We start from the raw sequence: 12,469 nt of genomic DNA on the forward strand, positions 1-12,469 counted from the left end.
TAGAGGACAAATCTTTGAGGTCATCCTCATGAGTTAATGGAGCCCTTAGAAGCAGTGAGTCTGCAGGGAGGCCAGAGCAGATAACCCAACAGGAGGAAATGTTTGCTTCAACAAAGGGAATCCTTGTGCATATGAACCTGGGAATTCTGGATGCTGTGGACAAAGCCTGTAACTGATCTCAGTTTAAAAGTGTTCTGGCTTCACACATACAAGTCAAAAAGTTTCAGATGAGAGTTTATTGAACGACTGAGGACTGGAAAACGCATCTTATTGCAAGAGTTTCCACAAGGTGAAGCTCTTCAGTAGAGCAAAGGGAGAGGCTTGTGTAGGTGTAATTTAGGAATACCTGTATTTGAAGCAACATTTTGGAGTGGGCTCTTACACACATCTGTCTAGACAATCTGCCCTAGAAATAAGGCATGTGGTTTCAGCAGAGAGGAGAAATTAACTGCTGGAACAATTTACATGGAGCAGAGGGTAGATTTTTTATCACTGTGCATAATTTAATTAAACTTGGCTGGTTTATGCAAAGAAAATCAATAGTTCAAACAAGAACAAATGCTGGGAAACACTTTGATCCATGTTATGCAGAAGGACATGTGAGATGATTAATTCTGGATATCAGTCAATGATCCAGCAGTCATGCTGCACTCTGTTGCCCCTTCACTCTCTACCCTTCAGCATCAGGTCAGCCAAGTGAAGCATCTCCAGCAATGCCTTCTTCCACCATGAGACAGGGAATCCAGGACCAGCAGGAGTGGGAGAGATAGGCAAGAAGATTTCAGTGCAGGAACAGAGCTTGGAAATTCAGGAATTAATACCATGTTTTTCTCAGGTTGCATAACTGTTGAGCAAGAGAGGAGTGCAGATGTGGGCTGGTAGGATCTAGAATAAATTAATTAGAAATTAAGAGTCTGAGGGCCAGCTGGAAACTTCCTACTCTCAGGAGGCCAGACAGAAGAGGGTATCACTCTGTCCATCCAGAAGAGCAACACACAGTGTCTGCCTTTCTCTCTTACAACACAAGAAAAAAAGAAAAGAAACATAGACTTTAAAAAAAAAATACCTCATTATGTTAAAATCATTCCCATGATTAGAACAATGCACAGTTTTCTTCACTTCTGGGGTTTAGAGTGCTGTGTGAGATCCAAACCCTAAAAGGCAGGCAGTGATCCCCTCTGACCAACCTTGAGAGTGTTGTCTCATGCCTTTGTGAATGCATCCACCGAGGATGTTGCAGTGATCTCTCTTGGTAAACTCTGTGTGTGTGTGTGTGTGTGTGTGTGTGTGTGTGTGTTTCTTCTCGAGCTACTCTTTGCATATCTTCCAGAAATTAAAAAGAAAAATGAGCTCAAAACCAGTGCAAACTGCCTAGAAGGTAATCAGAATATTATCTATTCCTTACAAATAATTTAAAAAAAAAACAACCTCCTGCCCATTTTTATAGCGTTAACGCAGCACTAGCATACAGACAACAAAATATGTCAAATTGCCAATCCAGATTAAACAAAATATTTGATCCCTGAGTGCCCAAATCTCCTGTTTCTTTAAAGAATAGCACTTCATTAGTGTTGTCTTAAGTGCATTAGTCTAATTTGACAACTATATTACAAATCCCAGCAAAAATTACGATACAACCCTACACAAGCTGTGAAAGCTCCTGCCTGCATTTGCTCACTTCTCTGATCTCTCTGTTGTTTATCCTGGGCACAAGATGTATTTCAGCCATTTGAATTTGCACCCCAGGCTTTATCAAACTATCCTTCTCACCATCCCCACCCTGACCTGGAGGAAATACTGTCTACAGGACATTCTGCAAGTCACCAGTAGTGTAGCAACATGCTGCTCTGCCTTTATGATGCTAGACAGGTAGATAAAAAACCTAGCCCATGTTCCCATCTGGATAAGCTTTAGAAAGGACAAGGAAGCACTGGCACATGTTGCCTGCAGCACTGGTGGAGCCTTTAAGAACCGGTTTGACTGGCATCTGCCAGGATGCAGGATACAGGCTGGTTCATTCTGTCTTCCAACACTATTTTTCTGAATCTAGGATGAAATTCTGCTCGTGACGAACTGTCAAGAATACTTGCCTGTTCTCTGCAACCTGGGAAACTGAAGAGACACACTTTGGCAAGAGGCATAGAGGATGGGGATTGCAAGTCATGTTAATCACCTTAGAAGAACATCTGACCCTTACCTACTACTGTCCAGATAGCAAGTCATTGGTATTGACTGACACTGGAATCTTCAAACCCCAAAATGAGCAACAGCAAGCTTCCAGACTTTTATGACTTGCATTATTTTTAGCCGCTTACACAGTGCTCATGATTGATCTGCCTGGAGTGGCTCCGCTGCAAGCCCCGAGGGAGGGGAGAGGAAGGGGTTCATGGAGACACACATTTCCATGGGTGATAAGGTCGCATGTGTTTTGAACCGTAACGTGGCAGCTCCTTGTGAAATCCTGTCGGAGCACACCTTTTAAATGCCAAACCAGCACAGCATCAGCAGCACATAAAGAAATATTTGAAAGGCCCTGGCGGGAAGCCGAGGGAACGTGGCTAATGTTTCACCTGACCTCACCCCCTCGCCGGCTGGCTGTGCCCCGGCAGCCCTGCCCGTGTGACGTGAGCCCCGAGCTCCGGCAGGCAGCTGCTCCCTGACTGCCCGCACTGTCTGCCCGGCTGGCAGCGGGACAAGGGAAACAAAGAGGCCGAGCCGGAGCGCAGCGGGGCTGGGGAGCGGCGCGGAGCTCCCTCACGGCGGAGCTGAGCGCGGCCCCTCCCGCCCTCCCGCCGCCGGGCGGCCGCGCCCTGCAGGAGGGGCCGGGCCGGGCACACACAGACACACACAGACACACACACAGACACACACAGACACACACAGACACACACACAGACAGACACACGGACAGACACACACACACACAGACACACACACACACACACAGAAATGTGCCTCTTCGCGTCAGGCTGGCTTGGCGGGCACACACACACACACACACACACACACACACACACACACAGACACACACACAAATGTGCCTCTTCGCCTGAGGCTGGCCTGGCGGGCAGCCGTGCGGGGAAAGCTGGTCAGCCTCTGCCCTTCCTTTGGAAAAATCCACTTTCCCTCCCCAGCTTCCAGTCGCCTGTCCTTTCCATGCGCCTAATTTGCCTCCTCTTTCAAACCCCTATATACCCTTCCTTTAGCACAGAACAGTTTATTTTTCAATAATCTGTATTAAAAGTAATTACCCAGAGGCCTGTCCCAGCAGTCCAGCTCCGGAATTCTTGTTTTCTCTGAGTTATTCCTGTGTCCTTACTTTGTAAAATAAGTACCATCCCAGATACAAAAACCTGCAGAGTGCCTGCTGTAAGTCTGTTGCTATCACTGGCTGGCAGCTCAAGCTGAAAATGGAGCTGACAAGCATGATATGCCAAGAGAAACATCCTGTAAGCAGGAATTTTGACTTACTGGATGTGAACAGTGTTAATTATTGATTGATCATATTCTCCTCACTTCAAGTGAGATTTTTAGAACTGTCCTTTTACCTGCCTTTAAGTGTAAATTGGTTAACAGGATAGTAGACACAAAACTTTCCAGAGGATTTAGGGAAAACTGTCTCTGTGTAGCATCAACCCAAATGACAAAAGCATTTCAAATCCTAAATAAAAAGAAGCAAGGCATATTTTTCTTAACAGATGCTGACCAAAACCTTAAGTTTAAGCCAAAAATCACCAGCAATATGGTCCCATGACATAAGCAGGAATATAGGGGCAAAACAGTTACCCAATGGCAGCAAAACAGACATACAGATCAGAGACTGGTAGGAGACTAAAACCAAATGTGATTCTTCTTGCAAAGAAGATAGGAAGGACCTGACCGGAAGAAAAAGATCTAAAAATTAATATACAGTTTGGCCAAAACCAGATTCAGAATTAAAAGCAACTTAATTTTTAAAGGTTTGTATTTGTTTGCTTGTTTGCTTATTTTCTTATTAGATCTCTTTTTGATCCAGCTGTTTTTCATTTTGGTTAGTTTCATTTTGAGGCAAAAGTGATGAAACCCTACAAGAAGGGAAGTTCTTGTGGTTTTTCAGGGGCATCCAGAAGCAGAGTAATGGAAAACCAACAACAGACAGGAAAGACTGGAAAGTGTGAGACATTTCCCAAGCTCTGCCTAGTTCTGCAGACTGATGGTATATCATGACATACAGACTTTTCTTTGGGTTGCAGAGTCTGCATAGACACCTTGTATAGGCACAGGGAGAAGTTGTGATAAGCTCCTAGAGAGTGCCAAATCTGAATTGCCTTTGGAGGCACAGTGATCCATCCCTTTGCAACCCCCCTCCTTGTGCTGCTTCCAAGTCTCCAGTCTTTGTGCTCCATCAGCCATAGGGCTCTCCTCGTGTTCAACCAGAAAGGCTGGAGACAAGTGTCTGTGCTCTCTTCCCTGCTTGAGCACCCATATCATGTCAAGAACTGCCTGGCTTTAACATAGGTCAGAGGTTGCACTAGCATTGTGTGAGTTTGGGCCAATCTCCCAAACACCGTAGAACTACCATTTTTTGAAACTTTTCTTCTTAATAAAATATCATGAGTGCCAGAGAAAGTACATTGCTCTAGATGGTGTTTTATTTCAGCTGTTTCTCTTTATGTTGCCACAGGTACTTCCTGTAGTAAAAATATACATATGTGAGTCTGTCTATCAGTCTGTCTAGTGAAAATATGTTAAGTTTGTTTTACAGGCTAATCAACACAGACTTTTGAACACAGTCTAAACTTTTCTCATCCGACCACTCTGCACATGCAAAAAGAAAACAGAATGAGCTCTGAGCCTTGGACTGGCTATGCCCATTCAGGATCACTTAGTGCACCAGTCATCAACATCAGAAAAGGAGAAAAAATGTTCAGGAACTCACCCCTGACCCACCTCCATGCAGGTGCAGAACAAGCAGGACATGAGGAAAAGGCACTGTGTAGAGACTGGCTCTTAGCCTGAGAATAAAAATCCACTTTTTTCCCCAGGCAAATTGGGGAAGTGTTTTGAGTAATGGATGGAAATTACTTTTTCCCCTGCCCCCACCCACTCAAGTGCAGCTGAACCCTCAATTTCATTGAGCAAATATATTCCTTCCGCCTGTGATACCCATAACCTGCCACCACTCAGGTATGGCTCTGCTTTGTGATCTGTAAAGCATAAACAGAGATGCAGGAAAAGCTCTTGTCTTTGCTTCACAGAAAGAGGATTTATTTGCCTGATGTAAATTTCAGACAGAACCCAGCCTGTAAAGCAATAAAAAGTTTAACCATATTTCTTCTATCATTACTATTCATCAAGTGACTACTGACCAGATCTTAAGCTGGATAAAGTCACCTTACCTTTAAATCTTTGAGGAGATGTTAGCCACTTCCTCTGTCTCTGGGCTTAACCCTGGAAGTGTCAAATGGATTTGTTTCTGGAGTTGTGCAAAGTCTTTAATGCCCTCCAGCCTCGCTTGTTTCCCCCCCAGCAGCAGAGGACAGAGGATAGGTGTGCAACACAGGAGGGATGTGCATGGAATGCGTGCTGGCTGGGTGCACACAGGGGCCCGAGGGATGCCACGGGGGGCTCAGCACATTCCTAGGGACCTCTCTTGTCCCTCCACCTACACAACACTACTAATCACAGTGAGGATTGTTTCTGGGTCACTGAAACTCCCTGGAACTCTCTTTTCAGCTGTTATATGCAAGAAAGCCTCTTTGTTATATCTCTTACAAAAATAAAACAATAGCACAGGATAAATCCTACCTTCCTTTGAACTGAAACCTGAGATGACACTGGTGGTTTCAGGAGGGGAGCTTACATTTCTGTATCTTTCTGCTTCCAGAAGAAAACTATTTTCTCTACTTAAGCAGGGAGCAGAGAATCCCAAATGTGTCTGGAGCTATATAATTAATCAGTATCTGATGTGCTACATGAGAGGAAAATCTGTGGACGGGCTAAAAAGTAAAAAAAAAATTCAGTTGGGAAGGGGCGTAGGAGAGTGGGTAGGCATAAAATATGATAATTTATTTCATTCCATTAATGAAAATGTTTGAAAAATAAATGTAACTAAATGCAACCTTCAATGACTTCCTTTAAAAAGGCCCAAAATATATAATTTTGAAAGAAGTTATTTTAAAAATTTAAAAAATATTTCTTTAAGGCTGTTCACTGAATTCAGTAAAACATTCTCAATATTTTCAGTCAAGTCAGGACTGCATTTGGGTCTTGCTACATAAATCTGAAAAGAAACCACATTAAGCTGAGAAAAGAAATCCATTTTGGTATGGGATTTTATATCTGTGGATAGATTCAGGTTTTATAGTCCTTTATTGTTCTTACATCACAAGGACTAAAAGACTTAATTTTATTACCTTTTGGTAGACCTTTCATGTCCTACTTTACTTTTCACTTTATAAATTGAACCCCCAATCACCTATGAGTTATTTCAGAATATTTCTCAAAGTTGTGACAACAAAATTACTGGGAATTTTTTAATCAGTGCAGTTGAATACATTTTGCCTTTTAGTCAGTCATTTGTTTCTGAGATTACTTGCTCAACTTAAATATTCAGCAAGCATTTTCAAGAGAAAAAATTAAGGTTTCTTAAAGATTCAATACTGTGTTGCATCTGCTATGGATGGAAAAACTCAAGAACATGATTTCTGAGACCACCCAAAAAGTCATGGAGAAAAAGGACTACTCAACTTGTGAACCTTCTTGTTGTTTTTGTATTGTGAGCTTTATTTGTACAGCTCAGAATCCAGCCATCTGAGGAGTTTACTGTGCTCTCAGGAGGAAAATATTTGTACTGCAGAGCAATATGTTTCTAGCTTCCTATGCAAAGTTTAAGGTTATATTTCTTCCTCTGTGGACTTAATGGTCTGTCAGAAGTTGTGGCTGTAAGGACACAAAAAAATAAAAAAAAAATTATGTATTTAGCTGACCCTGAGATTGGCTCAGTTGGTTAGAGCAGGGTGCTAATAACACAAAGGTTGTGGGCCCAGTCCCAGATAAGCCAACCACTAAAGAGTTGGACTTGATGATCCTTGTGATCCCTTTCAATTAAGAATATTTTATGATCTTAGTCCCTTTTTTAGTTTTTGGTACACATTTGTTTCAACTCTCTTGTGTTTCATGTCAGTGTACTAAATTTTTTTTTCTGCACAGGCTACAAAGGAACAGCTGGTCAAAAGATGTATTTAATTACCTTCAGTAGAATTGTCATCTTTCCTATCATCTGGTACCAAGCGACACTGGACATTTTACTCTACTGAAGAATTTCCTGTCTTTATCAAGCCAGATTCCAGACACACTTTTCAGCAGAGAAGAATTAAAAAGGGAGGACCCTGCACAAAGGAGCCACATTTTATCACTGTAAAACCTAAAACAAATTAAAACAGTTTTCTCCACATAATTTTAGCTATCAGAGGAACTTCCACACCATTTTGTCATGCTAAGATATGTTCCTAATTAATCATTGCATGCACATACACGTCTCTGTACTTGATCAAATGAACAGTTCTTGACAGCTAAATCCTCATGCACCCTTTGCTCCCCAAAGCTACAAGCCTTTCACAGAATGTTTAGACAGGAGGAAGAAGTGCAGGACACCAGAATGACAGTGCTTATGACAGTCTGGCAACTATGTGATTCTGCTTTTCAAAAGGGGATTTTTCTCATTATTCTATCTACTGCTTTGTGACAGAAAAGGAGAAAGCCCAGGCAAAGTGAAGGAAAGAAGGCAGAGGTGACTGCAATTACAGATAGTCAAAAAAACCCCAAGTGATAGCTGCATTCCATTCTTCCCCAGGGAAAGGATGCAGCATGAAGAGTGACCCTGCCCTTTTGGAGACTTTGAGCTTTCTGTAACTTTACAGGAGTTAGAGGAAATCTAGATGAGTAGAAGCCCTTCCAGCCTCAGTCCCAGTCAGGTTGTTTTGCCAGTGGAGCGTTCATTTAGATGACAAAGATATACACTGAAAATAGATATAAATAGGACAAGAGCTGTATGTTACACCAATTTTGGGTTACATTATTTTGTAATGAATCCACAGGAAATTCTTTTAGGACTTGAACCACAAAGTACACAGCTCTTCTCTTTAGTTGGGAAATGCCTCTTCACTGGTACAGAATCAGATGCTGGATGTCTGGGCAGTCACCTTCTCCAAAAAAGCTGCTTTTCCTGCAAAGTGCAGACTGAAATTGAGCCTTGTCTGTGTCTGCAGTTCTCCCTTACATCTGCAGATTGCAGTTGTACTGTAAAATGCATTCAGATCCACAGTTGCTTCTCCTTAGGATAACCTTCTTCTCAAGGGCCATGAACCCTGTGCATGTTGAAATGTTTCCATGGCCTGATCTGGATCATTTAGCATATGAAAGATCAACTGTACTAAAACCCATTGGCATCACTGGTATGGTGAACTACTATACCTTTTATATTGGTTTTGTCTTATTCTGTGTCTGCAGATACAAAATTAATCTGCTATGCACTGTATGTGCCCTGATGACTGCCATGCTGGCTGGTATCTCCAGTGGGGATCTGGAGGCCAGGGAGAACAGGCACATAAGAAACATCCTGGGCAATACAGATGTGGGTAGTCTAGCCAGCAGTTCCAGAATAAGAATAAAGTAATGTTTAATTCTGTTTCTACACATAGCAGTGTGCAGGGACAATGGCTCCCTTTTTGTGACATAGGTATCACCTGCAGAAATGAGCTACAGGGGAGGGGGAGTGCAGGCTGGGCAGGAGACAGGAGCATTGCCAGAGTTGCAGTTCTGGTCCCTGTCATCTGGGATGCCTCCACCTGGTCTCAGTGCAAGAGTGCATACCTGCCCTTCCACCAACATTGGTACCCCTACAGCAGCTGGATACAAAGAGACACCTCCCCAAACTTCAGAAATTTAAGCAAGACCAAGCACCAGCTTGAGCAGTAATTTTCCAAAGCTCATCAGAATCCCATCAGTCCATACAACTTTTAATATAAACATCTCTCTGTAGAATTGAATCAAGCAAAGACGTCATTTTCTCTCAATTGTGGCTTCTAAAAAATCATGTAAGTTTGAAAAAGCTATTTTAAGTTCTGGCAAATTAAGAATACAATCAACCACAGAAAGTCAGTCAGGAGGCTTTGTTATGATAAAATACTTTTGGCTAATGAAAATATTTCAGCTAGATTCTGACTACCTCAAACATTGTGAATGTTTTAGATACCATTAAAGGAAATTCTGGAGTAAAATAATAGTGAACCAAAGATACTGAAAAGAAATCAAAGCAACAATTTAGTTTTTTACAAAGCACTTTATTAAACATTTCTATATTACACAAATGATCTACAGAATTTCCATGGGTTTGTGAACTGATTCATGGTTCATACAGCAGCTCTCTCCATTTAAAATCAGCTTTTTTTCTTCATTTTCATTCATTCAGTCACTGAGAGTTGAAACTACACAGAATGAACCAGGAAACTCTGAGAATATGATTACTGAAAAATTGAAAAAATAGTTTTGGATGACCTTGTGTTTTCTTTTGTTTTCTACTTTGTTCCACAGGAAAAGGCTTTTGTGAGAGCAATTCTTGGCTGTTCTCGTTCAGGGGAGTTTGGTGATTATTTTTGGTTTCATTTTGCTGAGCATTAGGACTCCTGTCTTGTTATTCTATTCTGAAATGAACTGAACAAGTCAAAATGATTCTCATAACACTGAATTTGGGACTGAAATTATGTGACTTGTAATAATGTCAACCTTTTCTTAAACTGAAGCTGTCTTTCACAACCACAATGGAAACAGGCAGTATCTGAAAAGGATGGATCAAAGGATCCGTATGGGGATGATTCAGATTTCACAGATAACAATGGAAATCAGAGACAGGAAAAACACTGGAGACATTAAAATGACTGTAAGTAAAAGCAAGACTAATTTTTCAATTTTCAGATAAACAAATATTCACATTAAGAATTGTCTTCAGTTAGAAGTATTACACTGGCAGTAGTCATCTTACTTTAAATGTAGCAAGACTGTTTACAGAAGAAGATTGAAGTTGGAATTTTAGTTATTTTTGTATCTTATGCAAATTTACTTTTGAGTAGTTGCTGTTTGGTATCTATTTGCTTTGTTAAAAGCAAACAGAGAAAAATAATTGAATAAATAATAATGATTCAGAAGTTGAATAAAAATAAAATCCAATTTGCTAAAGCTAAACAGGAGGGGGGAAATGGCATATTAATATGTGCCCACAACATCAAGATGGAAAGAGCCATTTTAAAATATTACATTGCCCTCATAAGGAATCACTGAACAGGCACACTTTACTCTTCATCTGGAGGGAAAAAACCCTGAACAGAGAAATTACAACTAAAAGTGTACCAGTTTAAATATATCAGGTGTATGCTTTTGCACAAAGTGTGCAAAAATATTCCATCTACTAGGCCTGATGCCATTATTTATTGTCTTCTAGGAATCAGTCCTTTCACTGAATCAGGATCACCATGGGTTTTATACACCTTCATCAAATAAATTGAACAGAAATCATCACACTAGAAGAAGGTTAACATCATTTGAGTTAAGAGGCATGTTAGCAAAAAGTAGAAGAAATCATCCCCACGACACTATTCCAATTTTTTATATTTTCCAGCAATTTCTTCCCAGATCAATATTGTTAGTACGTATTAATGAAGTGATTTTTAAAACCGTTTTATATCATATTACTTTTTATATCATTTATATATACATTTATACTATATTACTTTTTTCAGAAATTGTTTAATATCACCTTGGCTTGATTTGTTTTCTTCAGTTTCTGTAGCATTTGTGGGGGCGGGTGTGTTTGTTTGTTTTAGTTGTGGTGTTTTGTTGGTTTTTTGGTTTTTTGCTTTGGTTTTGGTCAGTTGGTTGGCTTTTTGAAAGTGAGCATTTTGTGGTGAAAAGAATAAATCTGATTTTGATTTTCTGCTGTCCCACTCTGCTTGATTCCCTACTGTATTCTGTGTAACTTGAGATTTATGCCACTGAGCAGTTTGCATTTTGAAGTGGTAGGTTTTGAGCATACAGCCATGAAAAATGAGTCCAGGAAAGTGTGGTTATTATATGCATAAATTGAGAAAACTATTTGAAAATTATTTAGAAAATCTGATATACCAAGAAAAACTACTACTTTCTCCCAGTTGCCTCACATTAATGCATATGAAAAGCAGATATGTCTGAAAACCATGTAGAAAAATTACTTAAGTCAGTGACCATGGGTACATGTGGCTCTTGTGCACCTGGGCACAGGTGTAGGTGGGTCAAAATGCCAGTTGGTAGGAGTCAAGAACAAAAAAATTTGGCAATGTTCTAGTACATTATCATGGCATAGTGACTCTGGAAGGTGTCAGAGTTGCTGCTTGTAATATTTTCACAAATATCCCTCTCTGCTTTTGTCCTTGCTGTTGCTTACATATGTGTCAGCTGGATAGTAAAAGCACATCTTCAAATTTCATACTAAAAAGATATTCCTCATTTTTCATTATTCTGTTACCGGACTCAGAGAGTTTTTGTGAATGTGATTCTTGTCTGAAAATTTCATTCTCAGTAGAAAGCACAGCAATTTACCAAGGATCAAATATCCCAGCCCTTAGATAAACAAACATCCTTCTAATGAAGAAGAAGCATTGTGAAGCCCCATTCTTATGTCTGTCTCTCACTACTCACATCAAAAATAACAGATGGGAGTACTGTGTCAGAAAAAAAGGTTTTACAGAAGTAGTACTTCAACAAGCTCTAGCCATGACAACATACATATAGGGAAAAGAGAAAGATAAGGGTTTCCTCAAACACTATTTGGCTCTTAGAAGGGTGGAAAAAGAGATAAAAAGCATTTTACCAGCATCAGGGAGGGAGAGGCATGAAGCACACAATTCTGGGTATTCAGTGCTTGTAGGGAGGAATAAATGAGACCCCTTCCTGCCAACCTGGGAGAGCAGGGATGTGTTTCTGCCGTTTTATCTGAGAGTATTTATGCTTGGTATAAACATTTGGGAGGTAGAGCTGGGATGGTTTATCTGGACACCAAGGCGACAATCACAGGATGAAGAAAAACGGCCCAACTGGAAGTAAATGAATGCCCGTAATGCAGAGCAGTTGTAAAGGAAGTCAGGTTATTGGGAGGTAAGAACATGTTAGCGGAGGAAACCAGGAAGGTATTGGAGACGGTGAGAGGGAAGAGCAGTCCTGCGATGTATATCTTGGAAGCAGGAATCTGGATTTTATGACTTTTTAGGAAAACAGAATGAATAAGTGAAATAATGGAAATGGGAGTATGGAAAGAGTCTGTCAATCACATTCCATTACAAAGACTGGTTAAATAGGCATTTACTTATACCAAATAGCAGTAGATGGCTGCAACTGATATTCAGATAACCCCCAAAGCATTTTCTATCTATAGAAGTGTACAATGAAGTGTATTTAATAT

At 40.6% G+C, this 12,469-nt stretch overlaps 1 long non-coding RNA gene across 2 annotated transcripts in view; it reads right to left on the reverse strand.

Annotated features, from left to right (window-relative positions):
• Positions 1-245: 245 nt before the first annotated feature.
• Positions 246-12,469, reverse strand: part of LOC140683923 (uncharacterized) — a 37,552-nt gene continuing 25,328 nt past the window's right edge. Inside the window, exon 3 of one of the 2 annotated variants that reach the window (XR_012055567.1) lies at positions 246-885. This is a non-coding gene — a long non-coding RNA (uncharacterized lncRNA). Of the gene's footprint in view, positions 886-3,714; positions 6,922-12,469 lie in introns of those variants that run through there. The other variant, XR_012055569.1, reaches the window with a different exon arrangement.

The sequence above is a fragment of the Taeniopygia guttata genome, chromosome 4 (genome assembly GCF_048771995.1).
Source record: "Taeniopygia guttata chromosome 4, bTaeGut7.mat, whole genome shotgun sequence".
NCBI classification, from domain to species: domain Eukaryota; kingdom Metazoa; phylum Chordata; class Aves; order Passeriformes; family Estrildidae; genus Taeniopygia; species Taeniopygia guttata.